Genomic DNA, 20,031 nt, shown 5'->3' on the forward strand with positions numbered 1-20,031 from the left:
GAGCCCCTGTGCTGGGATTGGACCAAGACACCAGAAGAACATCTGTTGAGGACTCATTGAAAGGCAGCAAAAGTTTAGAGGTGGATACGCCAGGCTGCTGGACCTCGGTCAACACATTGGACTTGACCAACACATTAGGAAACAGCAGGTCCAATAACTCTGTAGCCCTACGCACCACCATGGCAAAGGGAGCTCCCTCATCCATAGCCAGGTTAAGAGGGGAAAGCATGCCAGGTTCTGGAGAGGTAGCCAAGCCACTGGCATCACCCAGTTCCTCATACCAGTCCATTTCTTCATTCTAAGGTGGGATTTCTAAGGGATCCTGCATCCCCTCCCCAATCCTTATCCAATCTTAGCCCTTCAGAATAAGGCTGAGGAAATAACATAGAGCCCAAATGCTCTGCTGGTGCTGGTCTGGGCATCGGGTGATGCCAAACTGGCTCCCTGTCATCTGGAATAGGAATGGGGCTGGCATTGTCAGGAGTATCGCCATCGGACACAGCATCGGGGAAGGTTGAGGAGGTTTGATCGTCGCCGGTCCTGAGTTGGGAAAGTATCCAAAAGGAGCCTTGAGGGCCGGAGCGGCCGGTGCGGAACCCATCGAGTCGTCTTCTGTCGAGTCCGCAGGGCCCGAATGCGCGCCATTGGAGAGAGCTCGCCCGAACATGGTGCACATGGCATCCTAAAACTCCTTCCATTTGGGTGGGGGACCAGTCCTGGAAAGGGAGGGAAATGTGGAGCCGGCCCTTGCACTTGTTGTGTTGAACGAGGTGTTGCATGCCAAGACTCCCCCGTCGCGTCGAGTGATGGACAGTTTAAAGTCGAAACATGTTTCGACTACTTACGATTCTTACGGTGCTGCTTACCAGACTCCTTGGAGAGGGAGATTGAAGACTTGGAGCCCCCAGAGCGAGGCTCAGACCTTCCCCTCGAATAAGACAGAGACCAGGAGCAAGTTATCGGAGGTGCCAGACGCCGGGCTACAAGCAGCTTTAGGGACCGCTCCCTCAAGCTTTCGGTGCCATAGCCTGACAGTCAGAGCACGATTTCGGCTCATGGATTCGCTCCAGGCACAAAAGACACACAAGGTGGTGATCTGTGACTGTCATGGTGCTGACAGGCGCCGCACAATTTGAATCTCTAGGTTCTCTTAGACATAAGGGAAAGCCTACCCACCACGAAAAAAGTTAAAACAAAAAGTCAAAAAAAGTCTGTCAAACAATGACAGGGGGTAGCTCTCATTGACGGCGCCTACATAGATGACGCGGACATCATACGACGAACACAACGTCACTCAGAATCGAACAATGCCATCTACCTATGCACAGGGGTACTGCTCAAGAAAAATCTTCCTGATCCAGTCTGACACCTTAGATATTCACAGGTAAGGAATCTGGGGCTAGATGTCTCTATCGGACTGCCAAGTTCATAGAAAGGTTTTGTGATTACTGTTGCACCAACTGCTAACAAATGTTAATATCCTTTGGGGATTGGAGAAGAAGATTTTATATGGGTAAAGAGGGGTTTACTTAATGAATTTTTACATAGTCCCTAACAACCAGGAAAAATGTTGAGTATAATTGTTAATGCAAACAATGTGGACCTGGTTGCAGACCTATCCTAGGGAAGGGGGACTAAAGAACATGCAGTCACTTTCGCATCATGCACATTAATAGCACAAGAACTTAAGTATTTTGTCAGTGAAATGGAAATGCTGGCTTGCACATGGGCAGCTGATAAACTACGGTTGTAGGTCTGGTGAGCAAAATTTCTCAGCAACACATTTCATGCACCTTATTCTGGCTTCTACAGATAAAGAACTGATATAACAGCTTCATCCTTAGATGGCAACTAGTGAACTTGTCAACTACAAAGTGTATTGCCTCACTGTCTTAAAATTGATTGTCTCTTCTCTGATGAAGAAACTGTAATCCTAAAAGGAAACCGTAAATAATCTATGTCCAGATTTTGGCCTTACTTTCTCAATAAGGGTGGCTGAAAGACACATAGCATCTCCATCTCAACTGCGACAACACATTGAAGACAATTAACTTGTAGATGAATTTCAACTGGCCCTCAGAATGAGATGCAATACCAATACCACACTGCTCCAGGTGGTAGGTGATATTTTACACATTCATGAGATTGACAGACTAGGTTTACTTATTCTCCTTAGCCCAGCTGTTGCTTTTAATATAGTCAACCATGCTTAACTCATGAAATGTCTGCCAGAGTTCTAAACATATCTCCTCATACCTGTTTAACTGTTTTCTGCAGATCAAACTGGAAAAAGGATTCTCCGGGCCTGGCTACATCTCATTGGGATTATCAAAGGGGTGTACATTGAGTTCATCCCTCCATAATCCCTACCTAGGACCACATAAGGACAGTCTAAAAAAAAATCAGACATCCCATGACACCAACACATGGACAACACTCTGCATTGTCCCAAAATCTCCTGGCTTGTTAACATTTCACACCACTGAAATGTTTTGAGGCAGAATTTCATTCCATCATTTTAAACTCAACACTCAAAAACGGAATTCTCTTAATCTCTTCTACTTCTTCCAACATTCATGGTCAACGTGGATAGAATGGTGAAATATTCTTCACTGTAATCCTGTGGCCATTGCCTGCACTAAATTCTCAGGACTTACCCTTTAAAAAGACTAAATCTCTAATCTCCTATAAACCTAAAATTACCCAAATTCAACTAAGGCTACTTTGAGGTATTTAGGATCTTTGGTGTATAACAATATTTTAAGACCTAAGAACAATATTAACTTCTTTCAAAATTTGCCAACGGCAACTACCTTTTAACTGACATACCGAAATCCCAACTTGCATCACAGAAGGCAGCACATCATGGAGTAGCACATTTTGCCCCGGAGAGTAAAATAGTTACTCACATCGCTCTGGCTATACTGAAACTTCAATACCTTCCCCATTGAAGCTACGTATAATTAAAAAATGACCTGCATTACACATACAATTATAATCACAGGCACTCACCAATTTCTGATTATAAGATTAACATCTCAGTGGGCCAGCAATTTCACAGAAGCACCAAATTTCTCCTCCTGGATCCACAGACATTCAAAAAATAGTACACTAATGCTCAGTAGAACTGTGGCCATGCTACTAAAATAAGTAATTCAGTTCAGTTCAATAGTCTTTAGTCTGTCATAATAATGACCATAAAAACACATATTTAAAAATACACTGTGCATCATTTTCAGATTCAGAGCTTATTAAGAAGATTTCACACATTAAATCATGCAAAAATAAAACGCCATTAAATATCATTTATAATTTATGTCTGCATTTAGCTAATGGTATAAAATTACTTTATGAGCACCCATTGTGATTGGTGATCATTTAAGCCTATTAACAATTCAGTCAGAGCTAAAATAAATATTATTATGAAGCATACCTCTTCCTCAGTTTTATTGCAGACAAAATATAATAAAGGACAGAGAAACAAATTGTAAGAGAATTTAGAAATTTAAAAAAAGAATTCCCCGTCTAGCTGCGATGTAAAGTGCTTGAGCTTTAAAAGTGGTTGTAAGAAACGTCTTTCAAACTGCTATATAGAATGCAAAAAAGCATAAAATGCACTGTTTAGAATGAGGAATTATTACATGGGTAGCCCGGAAGAGATTCAGACCAGGAGCCAGAGTTAGGGAAAGCAATCAAATAATGAATTAAATGTAACCTGAGCCTTGTGAAGTAAAATCTACGTTATGGTTTTTCCACCCAGATACTGCTCTATACCAGGCGTTGTGGAAGTTAGCAATCAGTTAAGAACTGAAGTTAAATGGCTTGACCATGCAATTCGGATCTCTTCACTCATCATAATTCATGTTTCCTGAACTATGACCTTAGTTTGAGGCCGAATGCTATCTGGAGATTTTAAAAGAACAAAGCAATCCCAGATGGAGTATCAATTGGCGAAATTCAGACAATTGCTCAAAATGTCTCTTGAGAAACCTGCTTGTGGGGTACACCAGATTTTAACCCAGAGTAAAAGAAGGGGCATTTTAACTCTCTTCCAAATAGCCCAAAACCAGTTCACTGTGGGAGATAAAACTTTGGGTTGATTTAGGGATGGCGAGCATCCAACAAAGGAACTTGTTTTTGAAGGTCTGCATTCTAGGTGGTGTTTCATGACCCCACATGCACACTCCATATGTTCCCACGCCCAGACATTTGGATTTTTATAGGTGGGCCATCTCTTTAATTGGCTTGTGCCCCAATTTTTTGGAGAATCTAAAAATAGATTTGCACACTACTCCTATTTTCTGTATTCTCTGGCTGGTCATGCCGCCCCATGGCAAGTTTGCTTCAAACTGGATGCCTGGATAATTAAAATATAAAACCTTAGTGATTGGGGTCTCTCACCAACTAAGAAAGATTTTGCTTTGGTGTTTTTTAAGACTCAGGTTAAAATAAATGATTTTGCGTTATATACTTTTAAACTTTGGTGGGTCATAAAACTATTAAACCCTTTAAAAGTTTCTGGAGGCCAATTGCTGTTTTTGAAATGAAAATGGCATCATCCGCATATAAAACTGGGATTGGTCGAGAGGAGATTCTAGGGGTATCATCACTACATAAACTCAGTGCTTTGTCTAAGGAATTAATATAGAATAAAAACAGAAATGTTGCCATTGTGTAGACCTGCCTGACCCCTCTGGCTACCTTTATAGGTTGTGTACAATCACCTTGTTGAGCTTAGCGGACCTTGGTAGTGGTATCCCAGTGCAAGCACCTTATATGGTTCAACAATGGTGGGTCCACCCCAGCTACCTCCATCAGCAACCACAAAATCCCCCTGTCCACCAAATCAAAACGACAGGAGAAGTCCATAAATGCCATTTCCCCTCCCTTCTCTCTGCAATACTACTTCCCACCCACCTTGGAAGAGAAATCTTGAAATGCTTTTCTTTCAACAAATATCATGATCTGGATCCTTCTAATGGTGTCCTGTTTAATCCTCTATCTGGTTAGATTGTCCAAGTGTTATCACATATGTTCTACTTTCACATTTTCTTTCCGTCACCCTCTAAATTGTCAACCCTTTAGTGTCTGAATAGAACTCTGTCCCCTTACTATTTTTCTGTAGTCATATCTTAGCTTTTCTTCTTACTTACCCTCGACTCATTGCATTGATAAATGCTGTTGTACATCTTTCTCCGACCTAGGCCTGTGTGCTGAAGTAAGATCTTGTCTATGTTATGTTATTAGTATTTTTAAAGCTCAAACTGCTACCCGAAGGTGTCCTGGCGCTGTATACAAAACCTCCCAAAGAGACCTACATAGGAAGCCACGGATTAGACGCCAAAATGACAAGTTTTTAAGGCTTTCCTGAATGCTAGTAGATCAGTACGATTTCTAAGATGGAATGGGAGGGAGTTCCATGCCTTGGTTGCCCCAGCCAAAAAACTACTACCTCCCCATCTGGCTTTTTCAGAGATAGGGACTGTTACCAATTTTGCTCCCAGGGAGCGAAGTGGTCTAATAGGAACATACCACTGAAACTACTGCTTCAGATGCTCTGGACCAGTACCATGAAGAGCTTTGTAGACAGGACAGAGTGATTTGAACTGCACCAGTTTCTTAACAGGTAGCCAGTGAAGTCTTCTGATATCACCGGAGACCGAGGCAAATATAGCCGTCCCTGTGAGCAGTCTGGCGGCCAAGTTCTGTAGAAGTTGGTGTCTATACAGTAATCGCTCCTGAACGTTAAGGTAAAGGCTATTACACTAGTCCAGCCTCGACATAGTTAATGCAGTCACTACTGTACGTTGATTTTCCTTAGATAAAAACTGTAAGATTTTCTTGCATGTTCTAAGAGCAAATGTGGTAGCCGAGACAAGTGAATTAATTTGGTCCTCAAAATTGAGTTTGTCATCAATCAGGACTCCCAAGTTTTTTACTTTCTTAGTGGGGATCGGAAGCACGCCCAACGAATCTGGCCACCAACTTAGGGGACAGAGCTTGGGGTCATTGCCAAACAGAATTACTTCTGTCTTACCAGAGTTGAGTTTTAAACAGTTTTGGGACATCCATGTACCCACTGCCTCCATGCAGTCGTGAAATCCTTTTGCTGTCCCCATCTCTTGCCCAGGTAGCAGGGACCCCACAATCTGAGTGTCGTCTGCATACAATGTCAGAGCAAATCCAAAAGATTTGATCAGGGGGGCCACATAAACATTAAAAAGCGTAGGGCTAAGAGAGGAACCCTGCGGAACACTGCAGGGCAGTGAGAAGGGTTTGGAACAGAATGTGCTGAGTGACACTGTTTGCGTTCTGTCCGAGAAGAAGGACTTCAGGAGGTCCCATTCTTTACCTTGGACTCCACACACCCCCAACCGGTCCATCAGCAAGTCATGATGGACCGTGTCAAAGGCCACGGACAGGTCTAGCATAATCATTGGGGCCTTACCTCCCTGGTCAAGTACGCCCCTAATTTCCTTTGTGGATTTTAAGAGAGCAGATTCCGTACTGTGCCCCTCTCTGAACCCGTATTGCGTTGGATCCAATACTTACGCTTCTCGTAGGTATGTGCTTAGTTGCGCATTCATGCTTTTCTCTACCAGTTTAGCTGGCAGAGGGATATGTGAGATAGGCCGAAAGTTATTAGGATCCTTCGGGTCCAGGTTAGGCTTCTTGAGTAGAGGTAGTATTGAAGCGATTTTCCAAGCTTTAGGAAAATGTCCTTCCTTGAACATCGTGTTCATCATAGCAGTGAGCGTTAGAACAATGGGTTCTGGGACTAGTTTTAAAACTGTCGCCGGACATGGATCATAAGGGGAGCCTGATTTAGTTGACATCAGCGACTTATGAATATTCCTGATGGAATCAGTGACTTATGAATATACCTGATTGATAGAGGTGCGAACTCTTCAAAAATCAGATGAAGACCCAACCAAAAATTGCATCTCTCCCTGACACCCAGTGTTCCATCTGTTGATGGACCATTAAATGTGGTGAAAATAGCCTCCACTTTACTACAGAAGAATCTGGCTATTTCATCACAGAGCCCCTGATTCGAGGAAACATTAGGTGTACCAGGGTGCGCCAGGCTGGTGACTATTTTGAAGAGTTCTTTAGCCGGATTTGTTGCAGAATTAACTTGGTTGGCGAAGAATTCTTTCTTAGTTGTAAGAAGTAGATGTTTATAAGCTACCAGGCTTTGTTTATATGCCTCTTTTTCTGTGCCATTATATCCCTTTCTCCACTTCCTCTCTAACAGTTTACACTTCAGTTTTTGATCTTTCAGTTCCTGAAATAATTCTCATGCGCTATTGCTCATGTGCCACTTGAAATGAGGAAAAATTAAGCACTACGAGCTGACATGCTGCTAGCCCGATTCTGCAATAATTGGGGGTCCTCTGGGACCGCCCACAAATGACGCTTAAAAGCGTCACATTCTGAAGCTGCCCTGCTCTCCAGGGGATGTTTGTCTATTACATGCTGCCTTTTAACACTCCTCCCTTTCCCAAGTCGACATAGCCTGACGTCTTGGAAAGAGAGGGACTGCAGCATTTGGGAAATGGGCTGATGTGTCAGAGTCATGAGACTCACCTCATGGCTCTGTGATGGTCATGTGCTCTATACAGTTACACGCACACAAAAAACAATTGATGGACGGAATGCTGGACAATCCAAACATTCACCCCCAGTCTCAAAGATCTGGGTTACATCCATAATTCTTTTGCTCACCACACTAGCCCAGTTTGGACCCTGCCATATGTAAAGCAGTATTGACCCTGTTCCTTGTGGGAACAGTCCAGCCCGAACTGCCAAGCCAAGTCCTCCCTGGACCGGAAACAATCATTCTGGGACTGGTTTCAGGGCATCACCCTTCATAAGCCAGGCTAGCTTGAATCCAGTGGCGTAGTGAGCACGGGACCCACGTTTGGGCATACCCATCCCACTTAAAGCAACATATGCAAAAGAAACAAACTGGGGTGGTGTGGTAGGCAAAAAATGATGGATTAAACCCAGATCCTTGTTACTGGGGGTGAATGTTTGCATTGTCCATCATTCTGTTCATCAATTGTTTCTTTTGCATATGTCGCCCTAAGTGGGAAGGTATGCCCAGATGTTGGTCCCGTGCTCACTACACCACTGGATTCAAGCTAGCCTGGCTGATGAAGGGTGGTGCCCTGAAATCGGTCCCAGGATGCTAGTTTCCGGTCCAGGGAGGACCTGGCTTGGCAGTTCGGGCAGGACTGTTCCCATAAGGAACAGGGTCAAGACTGATTTGCATATGGCTGTGTCCAAACTGGGATGGTGTGGTGAGAAAAGAATGATGGAATAAACCCAGGTCCTTGTGACTGGGGTGAATGTTTGCATTGGCCAGCATTCCGTCCATCAATTGTTTCTTTTGCATATGTCGGCCTAAGTGGGAAGGGTATGCCCAGACGTGGGACCCGTGCTCACTACACTCCTGGATTCAGGCTAGCCTGGTTCATGAAGGATGATGCCCTGAAACCAGTCCCAGGATGCTTGTTTCCGGTCCAGGGAGGACCTGGCTTGGCAGTTTGGGCTGGACTGTTCCCATAAGGAACAGGGTCAAGGCTGAATTGCATATGGCTATGTCCAAACTGGGGGGGTGTAGTGAGCAAAATAATGATGGATTAAACCCAGGTCCTTGGGGCTGGGGTTGAATGTTTGCATTGTCCAGCTTTCCATCCATCAGTTGTTTCTATGGCACTAAACAGTTACACGACACATGCTTCTGCGCCTCATATATTCTGTTTAGAGTTGTAATTCAGAGGTTATTTCAGGAGCTGCAGCTGGGCCTCATTGAAAGGAAGCACTGTGGACACCGACACCTGGCAACATGACTACTACGGGGGAGTGTTTTTATTCCTCCTTGACTGTTGGAGTGTCCGCTTTACTTTCCCTACCTTAACCCCTTCCTCTCTTCCTTTCCCCCACTGTCCTAGGACTGTCACTCTCTCCTTTTCCTGCTATTTTATCTTGAGTTAGTAGCAGCGTCGGGGACAGTTCATTCCACTATTCTCAATTAAATGCTTTAGCTGAAGTGTCATTGAGCACGTCTCCTGTACTGTAACACCAAGGCCAGGCAGACAATCAGTGTACCTACTGCCTGAGAGAAATGCAAATGGGGCCTATTGGTTAATCTGCAAATGTAAAGGGTAAAATCTGCAAATGTAAAGGATGCTTGGGAGTTCGTACTTGTCAGACCCCCCAGGATATTGGGGCATAGATTTGCAAATTTAGAGGCACAAAAATGGAAATGTAGCGGCATTATTGCGGCACTTTATTTTTCTCGTACTCATTCCTTTTCAACCTTAAATCACTGTAAACTGATTTAACAGGGAATTCTACTGTGAAACTGGCATGTTTAAAGAGTATGTGACTCTACAGAAGCACAGCTCCAATCTGCACCTCGTGAGAGGGGGCCCTATTTCCCCCTGGGGTGTTCTAGGACGCATGTGCTAGGACCCATGTATGCACCCCTGCCGGGGCACCACTGCTTCCTGGACCCGTCCATTTTAAAAAACTGTAATTTCTATCACCCTTTTTAACATTGAAAATATATTGATAATACAAATATGACCCATAAAGGAAGTCCTGTTTCACTGCTAGAGTGCTTTACTAGAAAGTAATGTAGCGAATTAAGTGTGGCAATTTAAGTGACACTTGGTGAGTGAACAAAGGCAAGGAAATCCATTAAAAAAACGATCCTCTTATCTGAAACCCAATGGTGTAAAAGGGTCTTAAAATATCCCCAGCAGTTCTGAAGCGCTGCTGCAGGGTACATAGCTGCCAAAGTTTCAGATTGCTTATGTGTGACATTTTCATAAATTCAGTGTAAATAGAAGTGACTTTCAACGATTATGAGTGACAGTTTCTCCAGAACAAAATCTACCAATGAAGTCTAGGGAAACAAATAAATATCAGGAATACCCCCATTTGAGCAATTAGAAACTCTAAGAATAGGGGGGCGTGGCTTGAGCGCCGGGCAAGATGGCGCCGTAGTCCCGGAGCTCCACATCGAGCCTCTGCACTTTCTTCTCTGCTGCAGCACTGAGGGGCATCTCAGCAAGCCGTGAGCCGCGATTGCGAGTCGGAATGTGAGGCGCGTCTCCCGCTGTCTCCATTTCCCGACCTCGCATCTGTTTCGGCTCCCTTCTCCGCGGTGGAGCGGAGGTCAGGATCGCGGCCGCCATTTTGTGCGCCGGCCGCGTTTTCTGCATAGCGGCCGGCGGAAAACTTCCTGACAGACCTTCAACATGCCGCTTTTAGGTACCTGATATCAACTGCCCTTCAACACCGCAACTGCAGCTCTTTCAATGGCGAGCATAAATGCTACTTTCTGACGTGCCTCATAACGCCCTTTCTCCTCACGCTTGGAGTGTCCTGCATTTCTCTGCCGCCATTTTGTGCTTCTCCACATCTACTCATAAGACTTTTTGTAATCTTCATTCGGCGAATGGCTATTACTATCGCTTATTATATTTCTTCATGAACTACGTCTCCTGATATTTCCTGCGCTTCTTCTTGCTGCCAGTTGCTTTCTTCTGGATCTACTCATCAGTTTTTGAAACCTTCTCTTCCTGCGCAGAGCTTATTTGGATGTTACAACATGTTGTTTTTGCCAATTTCGCGATACTTCATTGTTCCACGACATGCATGACGCTCCTTTTTCCTACTTGTGGATACTTGCGTGACCTTTTCTTCTTTGATATAAACCACTCAGCGCTGTCCTCCTGGTGGTAAAGAATTTATTTAAAGACTGCTGCATTACACTGTGACCTTTGTTTCTTTCTGGATATTCAAGCTGTTTTCTGCTGAACTATTCTTTTATGCTAATTGACCCGACTGCTATTTTGTCCTTTTCTTCTACTGTGCCTGGAGGACATGATTGCTATTACAACATGTTGTTTTTGCCATTTTTGCACTTTTTGTCTATGCCACTATTTGCATGCCACTCCTTTTATCTAATGCAAAATTTCGCATAACCTCTTCTTCTTTGAAGAGATTTCCTCTGCATTGTCCTCTTGCCTCTGGCAAATTCACTTTGAGTCTACCACATAATAACGCCTTCGTTGTTCTTAGGATCTTCGGAGTTTACACCAGAACCCTTTTAGTTATGATACTAGCTTGACTGCAACTTGCTGCTCCTCTTCTGCGGTGCCTAGCCATCTACATCCTTTTATTGGACTTATCGACTCCTTACAATTATTTTCTTGAGTCCTCATGGGAAAACTTCACACCTTGAAACTCACATCAACTTCTGGGGTCCCGGTTGGATCGGATTCTGACTCTCCGCTCCCAGACATGGAGGAAAATCGTCCATCCAAATCAGAGATGCCACATGGAGCCATTCCAAAGACTTCCAACATGGGTAAGACACCTTCTTCTCTGGTATCTTCTAAGCGTCTCAAGAAAGATCCACCTTCACCTGGGAGTTCGTCCTCCTCTTCCTCTATGGATCTCATACTACAGGAACTCCGCGCTCTCAAGCCTTTCATGGAGGCTACCACTAAAAACATGCAAGCAATGCAAGAGAAATGGTTGTCTCTGGATGCACGAGTTCTTACCCTGGAACAGTCTGCAGACTCCTTGCAATCTTCATGTTCTCGTATATCATCCATGGAAGTGGAGATCTTACCGCTAGAGGACAGAGGATTTGGAGAACAGAAATCGCAGAAATAACCTACGCCTTTACGGCCTTCCGGAACTTTCAGAAGGGCCTAACCCTACCGTCTTCTTCCAGTCCTTTCTTGCTAAGATTTTGGACGCACCAGCCTTATCATCTATCAATATCCAACGGGCTCATCGTCTTGGACCTAGAGTTGCTACTAAACCAAGAGGAGTCATCATGCTCTTTCTTCAGTACACTGACCTCCTTCAAGTTCTTTCTGCTGTCAAACTTAAGAAACAGATCATCTGGGAAGGTCATCATCTTTACATTTCACAGGATGTCTCCAGGCCCACCGCAGAACGCAGGAAGCAGTTCTTGGACATGAGACCGCAGCTTAGAGCTCTCAATGCTCGATATGGCCTTTTGCATCCTTGTCTTTTCAAAGTTACTTATAAAGACAAGACTACCACCTACGAGGATCCTGCGGCCTTACAAGCCTTTCTCCGCCGACATGGTCCTGATGATATGGATATGTCCAATCCTGGATGACTGTCTTATTAACTTCCTTTTTCGATATAGTTGAATATGGTTCTGAATTCTCCGTACTTGCACTGTTGACATTATAAGACTCTCAATTGTTGTCTCTTCTATGTTTTTTCATGTATTTTCCTGTATGTCCCCATTCCTGTTCGGTTTTCTTATTTCTGTAAGTATGTCTTTCAGTCGTTCGTCTCGGACATGTACTGTCTCTTTTCTCTCTACTAACTCTGTCCTCCTTCCTGCTCCAGTTCCAGGACCTCCTCTCCTCTCAACTACTCTTTCTACTTCTACCATTTCCTCATTTACATATTTTTCTTCTTTGATTCTTTCTTTCTATCTTCATCATTGCTCACATCCTTGACTCCTTTTCTCTCCTCATTTTTCTTTTCTACTTTTCTCATTTCTTTTCAATTGTATTTTAATGCATTATTAAGCATGTTGTTTATAGCTGTTCTCTAATTGGTTTCATTCCGTGTAACAACATGGAACGTTAAGGGTTTAAATAATCCCATTAAAAGGCAGAGGGTTCTCTCGCATTTAGCAAGACTTAAAACTGATGTTGCTCTCCTTCAAGAAACTCATCTTTCTGAACCGGAGGCTTTCAAACTTAAACGTTGCTGGGTGGGTCATGTTCTTTGTTCACCTACTACTTCTAGGAAGAATGGAGTTGTACTCTTGTTGCATAAAAAGTTAAATGTTTCTTCGATTACTCATGAATGTGATGTTGATGGCCGTTGGCTTATTGTTAATTTACTTATTGATAACATTCCTCTTACCCTTTTTAATGTGTACGCTCCCACTGCAATTGATAAATCTTTCTGGCCTACTATTTCTACCAAAGTATCTTCCCTTACTGGAGAGTATATCCTCCTCGCTGGAGATTGCAATCAGATTGTGGATCCTTTCCTTGATAGACAATCAAAAGTTAAATTTACTCCCTCTAGAATGCACACGCAATTTCTCAACTCATTTAATAATAATGCCCTTGTAGATATTTGGAGACTTTGTAACCCCGACCTTCGTGAATATAGTTTCTTTTCCCCTCCTCACCAATCCCAATCTCGTATTGATCATATATTTCTCAGTAAACCCTTATCCCAACACGCTATCCGCTCAGAGATTGGCTCCATCCTGCTCTCCGACCATGCCCCTGTTTTTGTAGACCTCGACTTACTTCCATTCTCCCCTCATTCTGGCAGATGGCGTTTTAACAATGCTTTACTTACAGATCCCACTTTTAACGCTGAATTTACTGCTTTTGCTAAGGAATTTTTTCTTTTAAACCAAACCCCTAATTCTCCCTTTGTTATGGTTTGGGACTCATTTAAAGCAGCCTCTAGGGGTTTTATTATTAATTTTGTGTCACGACGGAAAAAACTACATGCGGCCAAATCGGAGAAAATTTTAGCTGACATTAAGACTTTAGAACAGGCCTATTTCACTTCTAAATCTGACTCCTCCCTTAAAGCTCTTATTGATGCCAAAATCTCTTAATAAATTTACAACTGAAGCCGCTTCTAATATTCTTCTCAAATGTAACTCTAGGTATTACGGTGGTAAAAATAAAATGGGGAAGCTCCTGGCCAACTATCTAAAGATTCGTAAGGAACGCACAAAAATTCAATCTATTAAAACCTCTTCTGGTGAATCCACATTTAAAGATAAAGAAATTCTTGCAGAATTCGCTAAATTCTACGATACGCTTTATACTCCTGAGCAAACTCCTACTCCTGATGATCTTCTTGCTTATTTTCAATCCCTACCTTCTCCCTCAACCTCACATGTTGATTTTCACACTTTAGAACGCGATATTTCTCTTTCTGAAATTTCCCATGCTGTTTCTAAACTTCATCATGGTAAATCCCCGGGCCCTGATGGTTATACAATTGAATTTTACAGTCACTTCGCTTCTCTTCTCCTCCCCAAACTCCTACTTTTATTTCAATCCTTTTCCGAATCCGGCTCTTCTAGCGGTTCCTTCCAACAAGCCTTAATTTGCTTAATTCCAAAAGATAAGGACCATTCCCTATGCAAAAACTATAGACCAATATCTTTGGTCAATACTGATTATAAAATTCTAGCAAAAATATTAGCTCTACGTATGGATTCTCTCCTACCGGACATCATTGGACCAGAACAATCTGGCTTTGTCAAAGGACGTCTCTCCTCAGATAACTCCCGAGTTTTTCTTAACATACTTGGTAAATCTTCTTCACTCACGCTTCCTTTTGCAGCTATCTCCCTTGATGCGGAGAAAGCTTTCGATCGCATTGGTTGGGATTTCATGTTTCAGGCTTTACGTTGGATTGGTATTCCTCCTAAATTCATTTCTGTTAACTCTTTGCTTTACTCTAATACTCAAGCTTCTATTTTTGTTAATGGCATGTCTTCGGATTATTTCTCCCTCCATAGAGGAGTTAGACAAGGATGCCCACTATCTCCCTTACTTTTTATTTTGGCTTTAGAACCCTTCCTTACGAAAATTCGTTTAGATGACACTATTTCTGGTTTTCCTTTTGGTTCCCAGCAAGTCAAGCTCTCGGTTTATGCCGATGATATTCTTTTCTACTGCTATGACCCTGCTACTTCCATTCCCTCTTTTCTTCAACAAGTCTCTTCATTTTCTGCAGTCTCCGGATATCGTTTGAACGCTGATAAATGTGAGATTCTGCCTTTAAATCCTCTTTGTCAGAAGCACTATTTCTCTTCTACAGGGTTTTCATGGCAACCTTCCAAAATTAAATACTTAGGAGTTTGGTTTGCTCCTTTGTTATCTGATACTCTCAAACTAAACTTTGATTATGTATATAAGAAAATGGATGCAGCTATCACTCGTTGGCATCCACTCTTTTTGTCCTGGTGGGGTCGCCTCAATTCTATAAAAAATGATGCTATCTCCCCTCCTTCTCTATACCATTTCCATGCTCCCTTTACACATCCCTCTCTCTTTTTTTAAGAAAATTGATTCCCTACTATTGAAATTCCTCTGGAACGGTAAAAGATCCCGAATAGCCCTTGCTTCATTACGCAAAGATAAAGCTAACTCTGGATTCCGCTTCCCTGATTTCAAATTTTATCATCGCGCTTTTTCTCTGAAACAAACGACTCGCTGGTTATCATCTGATTTACCGCATCATCCCCCTGTCTGGTTAAGCATGGAATCCTCTTTCATCTCCCCTTTCACCTTTCAAGAATTCTTATCTTTTACATCCTCCTTAACTCGTCTTCGTTCCCCTATTCTTTCATATTCTCGTAACCTCCTTTCCCCTTACGTCTCGTCCTCTTATTCATCTCTCCTTTCTCTTCATGAACAACCGATTTGGAATAATGCCCTTCTTAAAATAAAAAAACCGTTCTATTTCTTGGAAAACTTGGCATTCTCGAGGTCTTTCCTGGATATCTCAATTAGTGTCTCAAGGTACACCTCTTTCATTTCAACATCTTCAATCTCTTTTTTCTTTACCCATTTCTGCCCGCATTCAATACGACGCCCTTTACCCAGCCTTACTTTCATACCTTCAAGCTCTTCCTTCCTCTAACGAAATTCCGGCAACTTGCAAATCCACTTCCCTTTTATTGGACGCGTCTCCTTCTGCTTCCACCTTATATAATTCTTTTCGTCTTACCACTGATAGATTAAAATCTCGTACTGAACTCGCTTGGGAGCTGGACTTTTCTCAGACATGGCCAGTTCCTCTTTGGGACAAAATTTGGACTAAACTCCATAGGACCTCCAGAGCTGCTAACACTACCCAGACTTTATTTTTTATTTACCATAGAATTTTATTTACCCCACTCGCCCTTTCCCGTTTTGCACCAGACTCTCCCTCCTCCTGTTGGTCCTGTCCATTCCCCTCTGCTGATCTCAAACACATGTTGTTCGAATGCCCCCCTATTTCCCAGTTCTGGCAGTTGGTCTGGAAGCAAATTCAAAAGATTTTTCAATTCCAGATCCCCTTTTCACCTTTTCTAGTTTTTCTGGGTTCCCTCTCGTCAGAACTTCCCCACCCCTCCAGCCATTACTCTTTACTTGACCTCTTCCTCGCTATAGCTTTTCATATTATTACCTCTAATTGGAAACAAGCTGCGAATGTTACTTATCAATCCTGGTGAAATGCAATTTGTTTTAATCATTGTTTAGACACCAATTACGTATCTCCCACTTCCTTGGCTATTAAGCGTGACCTACTTTGGCTCCCTTTGGTAACATATCTCTCTCCTTCTGCTCCTGTTCCTCCCTCTCCTGCTCCGGATACAGTTGAAGTCCGTAAACTCTCATGACTTCCTCATTGCTTATTTATTCATACTTGTATTTGATTATTATTGTTATTATATTCATATATATTGTATTTTTACTTACATATTCCTATTTTTTATGATATGTTGATGTTTTTTCATGCTTGTAATGCTTATTTTTATGATGTTTTTATTTTAATGTTTATTTCTGCCATTTGCTTATTGTAACTTTTCTCTTTCCCTCCCTTTCCCTTCATTTTCCCTTTTCTTTTCCTCAATAAATCAAACTTAAAAAAAGAAACTCTAAGAATATCTTGAAACTGCAGCTAAGTCCCAGAAATGGAAGGACACTAGCCTAGTGCCTTTGTAACCTGATTCACATACTTTGCAGCAGGCATAATAATCCTCTGCCCTATTTTGTCATGACAAAACGCTGATCTTGCAACTGCTGGAGCATTATTCAGTAGTTAACTTGACATTTTTATTGTTGCATGAAAACTCCTGGACACAAAAGGAATTCAGCGCCGTGCTGCATAAGTTCCGCAAGCAAACAAAAGGATCTCTGATAGAAAAACAATAACTCACAGTTCTCCTCATAAAATATGGTTTTGCAGCTATGCGTGCTACATGTGATCACAATTACTACAGACCATAAAAGACCCACGGAGGCCAGCTCCAGAGTTTTCCTTTCTTGATGGCGCACCTACATTTTTAAGTTCCTCCTCAGGCTCCGCAATCCATCCTCACCCGGTCCCCTTATTTCATTACCTTCGGATCCTCAATTTTTTTCCCCAAAGATTTGCACTCATGCCTGAGTAACTATCCTTGCGAGGAAACTGTTCCAAAAAAACTTGAATCTCCGCTACCCACTAAGAGTATGTTTTCTTCAACAAATAACAGTTTCTCCTGTGCACTCAATGGTTAATTTACAAATGGATAATTTAGTGTTTCTCTGTATGGCTCTAACCACCTCTTCCCCCCTAACTGAAGACTGTCCCGGCTGGGTATATGGTGCCTCAAAGTATTTTCACTTATACTATTTGCCTTTTTCTTTGAGCTGTTTACCAGGAGGGTGGTGCCTGTATGCCTTTTATCATTTAATAATTAATTAAAATATTTGTATTATATAGCACTGAGCTTGTAGTCTGTTGACCAGTCTAGAGAAGTTAGTTACAACGAAGCAGGACTGCGTTGTTAGCAGATTTGATGTGTGGTTGATAGTACCAAAATAAAAATTGCATTTGTTTAAAAAGATTCAGGAAATGAGCATACTTTACATGTAATGGGTGTGTACGGTTGGTTACCTCGACAGCACCCAAAAAACGAATTGGCACCCGATGTAGGACATGAATTAGAAACATTGGGCATGATTATTTGCCTGTTTTTGTGTGGTCTTTAGGGAACAACTGTTGCTAGTTTTATTATCCTCGTGTTGTTTGCGCATTAGGAGCTATTCATTTACTTTGCCCTCAATGTACAGCCTTGCCATCAGCTCAGCTAATCATTGGCCAATTAACATCGCTTAACACCTTCTATGCAGGATATTAACCACGGTTAACATTATGAGCAGCGGGCATTATAACAAATAGTAGTTGAAGGCTCCATTGCTCATGTCACTTTCTCTGAGTTTTCTGAAGAGCAGGTGATGTGACGGAATTTGACTCCCTGTTGATGACGGATCACTGACCACTCTCTGACCCACAGACATGGACAGAAGCCCAAATTGACAAAATACTTCTTTCAGGTCAATCAGCTGTCTCCTAATCCTGCTTTCTGACCAGGCAAGCATTTGCTGAGCCACCACAATAAAAGCAATGTTACACGAAGAATAAAATCAACAAAAGGCAGTATGGCATGGAGCGTGCTCACTAGGCACTCTTCACTGACTTAGCCCACTTGCACATTTATTAAGCAACATTCCCCTAGGCATTAGTGCCAAGAAATGCCCGGGCGGCAGGAAACTGATAACATCCTGCCACAGCCTGAGCCGACCGACACTCTCTCTGAGCCTCTGGCGTCATGATGAGAGTAAATGTCCTGTTCAAGTGGGACGGACCGGAGGGAGGCGCCAATAGCTCCATTTGCACATCAAAGACGCATAGGCTAAAGGATTGGATCTTGGTCAGGAGGAAGCAGGTATTCGACAGCTGGACGGCGGCACGTAGTGACGTGTGCGCGAACAGCCAATAAAAGGGCATAGTTTGTTTTGATGACACCTTTTTTATAAATATCGCGGCAATAATTGTAAATATAGAAGCCATCGCGCTAGTCAGCTGATTTCGCGATTTTTTTCGTGAATCGCGAAGTTGCAAAAATCTGGAGGGTCTGACTTGTACTGGGTTAATTGATCAAAGGTTTTTGATGGCAAAAAGACATGTGGAGTGGTAGTGCAAAGAGTTAACAAGTGATCTGTGCAGTGAGTGTTTTTAATTGACAAGTGTTGAAGGGACAGTAATGTAAGAAATAATTAATTAAACACAGTCTCAGTATTATTAAAAAATATATTTTGGTAGCACCATTTTATCTCAACCTTTTAAGCATTTTGTTGTAGCCTATCTTATACTGTGCATACTTCAAGTTTAAAATAGTGACTTACAAATTTACATTTTCTGCCACAGAAAAAGACCTTATAGCATTAAAAATACACAGTCGCTATTCACCACTGCACCAACCAGGATGTAATTCTGTGGCTTTCTGGTTGCACAGAGATCTCTACAGTGTATTAACTAATAGACTTTCATAATGTACTACAGTGCATTTGCCACAATCATTTAAAAAAAAAATTAAAAAAATAAGTAGCTTTCAGAATATTTTGGATGTTTTAGCCACACCTTTTGTCCAACTGATATTCTGAACTCAATTATTAAAAAGTGCTTTCAAACGCAATAAAGAAGAAAATTGAGTTTTGGTGAAATAAAATATTTGCCGGAGGTCCCATAATTTATGTGTGGTAGCCGTGCATCAATATTTTCTGGTTCCCCTTTGTACAAGTCGGCCATTAAATTAGCATCTATGTTTCTTCCATTATGTTATGGCTTTGTTTTCAACCTCTTTGCGCAGTTTTTATATATCGCGAACTCGACCCAAAGTCATTTAGGGCTTTCATGAGCACCAGTTACATTACACAAGGTCACATTTATTTTTATAGGCATATGTGAAATTAACCGATTCGCCCAGAAATGCAGGCAATTCATGTGAAAATTAAATCTGGTTCCCCAGTTCCGAAATAGACAGCTCTGGCCGTAACATCACATCCTGAGTGCAGGGAGGGTGGCAGGCTAGGCCAGTATTAGAACTCTGGACCGGATTCACAAAGGGTGTAGGCCACGCAGTCGTGGAGGAGTCTCAACACTTGGGGAAGAATCTCCGCAATTAGAATTCTGACTTCAGATATTACATCCGAGTGCGGAAACTCCCCCATGACTGCAGGGCCTCTGCCATGAGTGCAGAGGCCCTTTGTGAATCAGGTCCAATATTTTTTATCCATATCTCGCAGAAATATTGCTGAAAATTGCATCAAAACACACCAAATTTTAAAACTTTCCTCTGGTGAGAACACCTCCAGCCCTCACCTCAAATATTGCTCCTGCTCGTGCTACAGTTCATTCGCTGGTTTTATGCCTCAC

The 20,031-nt window shown here is 42.4% G+C and overlaps 1 protein-coding gene across 1 annotated transcript in view; it reads right to left on the reverse strand.

The window, feature by feature from the left end:
- The window catches only part of TES (testin LIM domain protein), a 213,790-nt gene that overhangs the window by 106,675 nt on the left and 87,084 nt on the right, over window positions 1-20,031 (reverse strand). The window lies entirely within an intron of this gene.

The sequence above is a fragment of the Lissotriton helveticus genome, chromosome 1_1 (assembly GCF_964261635.1).
Source record: "Lissotriton helveticus chromosome 1_1, aLisHel1.1, whole genome shotgun sequence".
NCBI classification, from domain to species: Eukaryota; Metazoa; Chordata; class Amphibia; order Caudata; family Salamandridae; genus Lissotriton; species Lissotriton helveticus.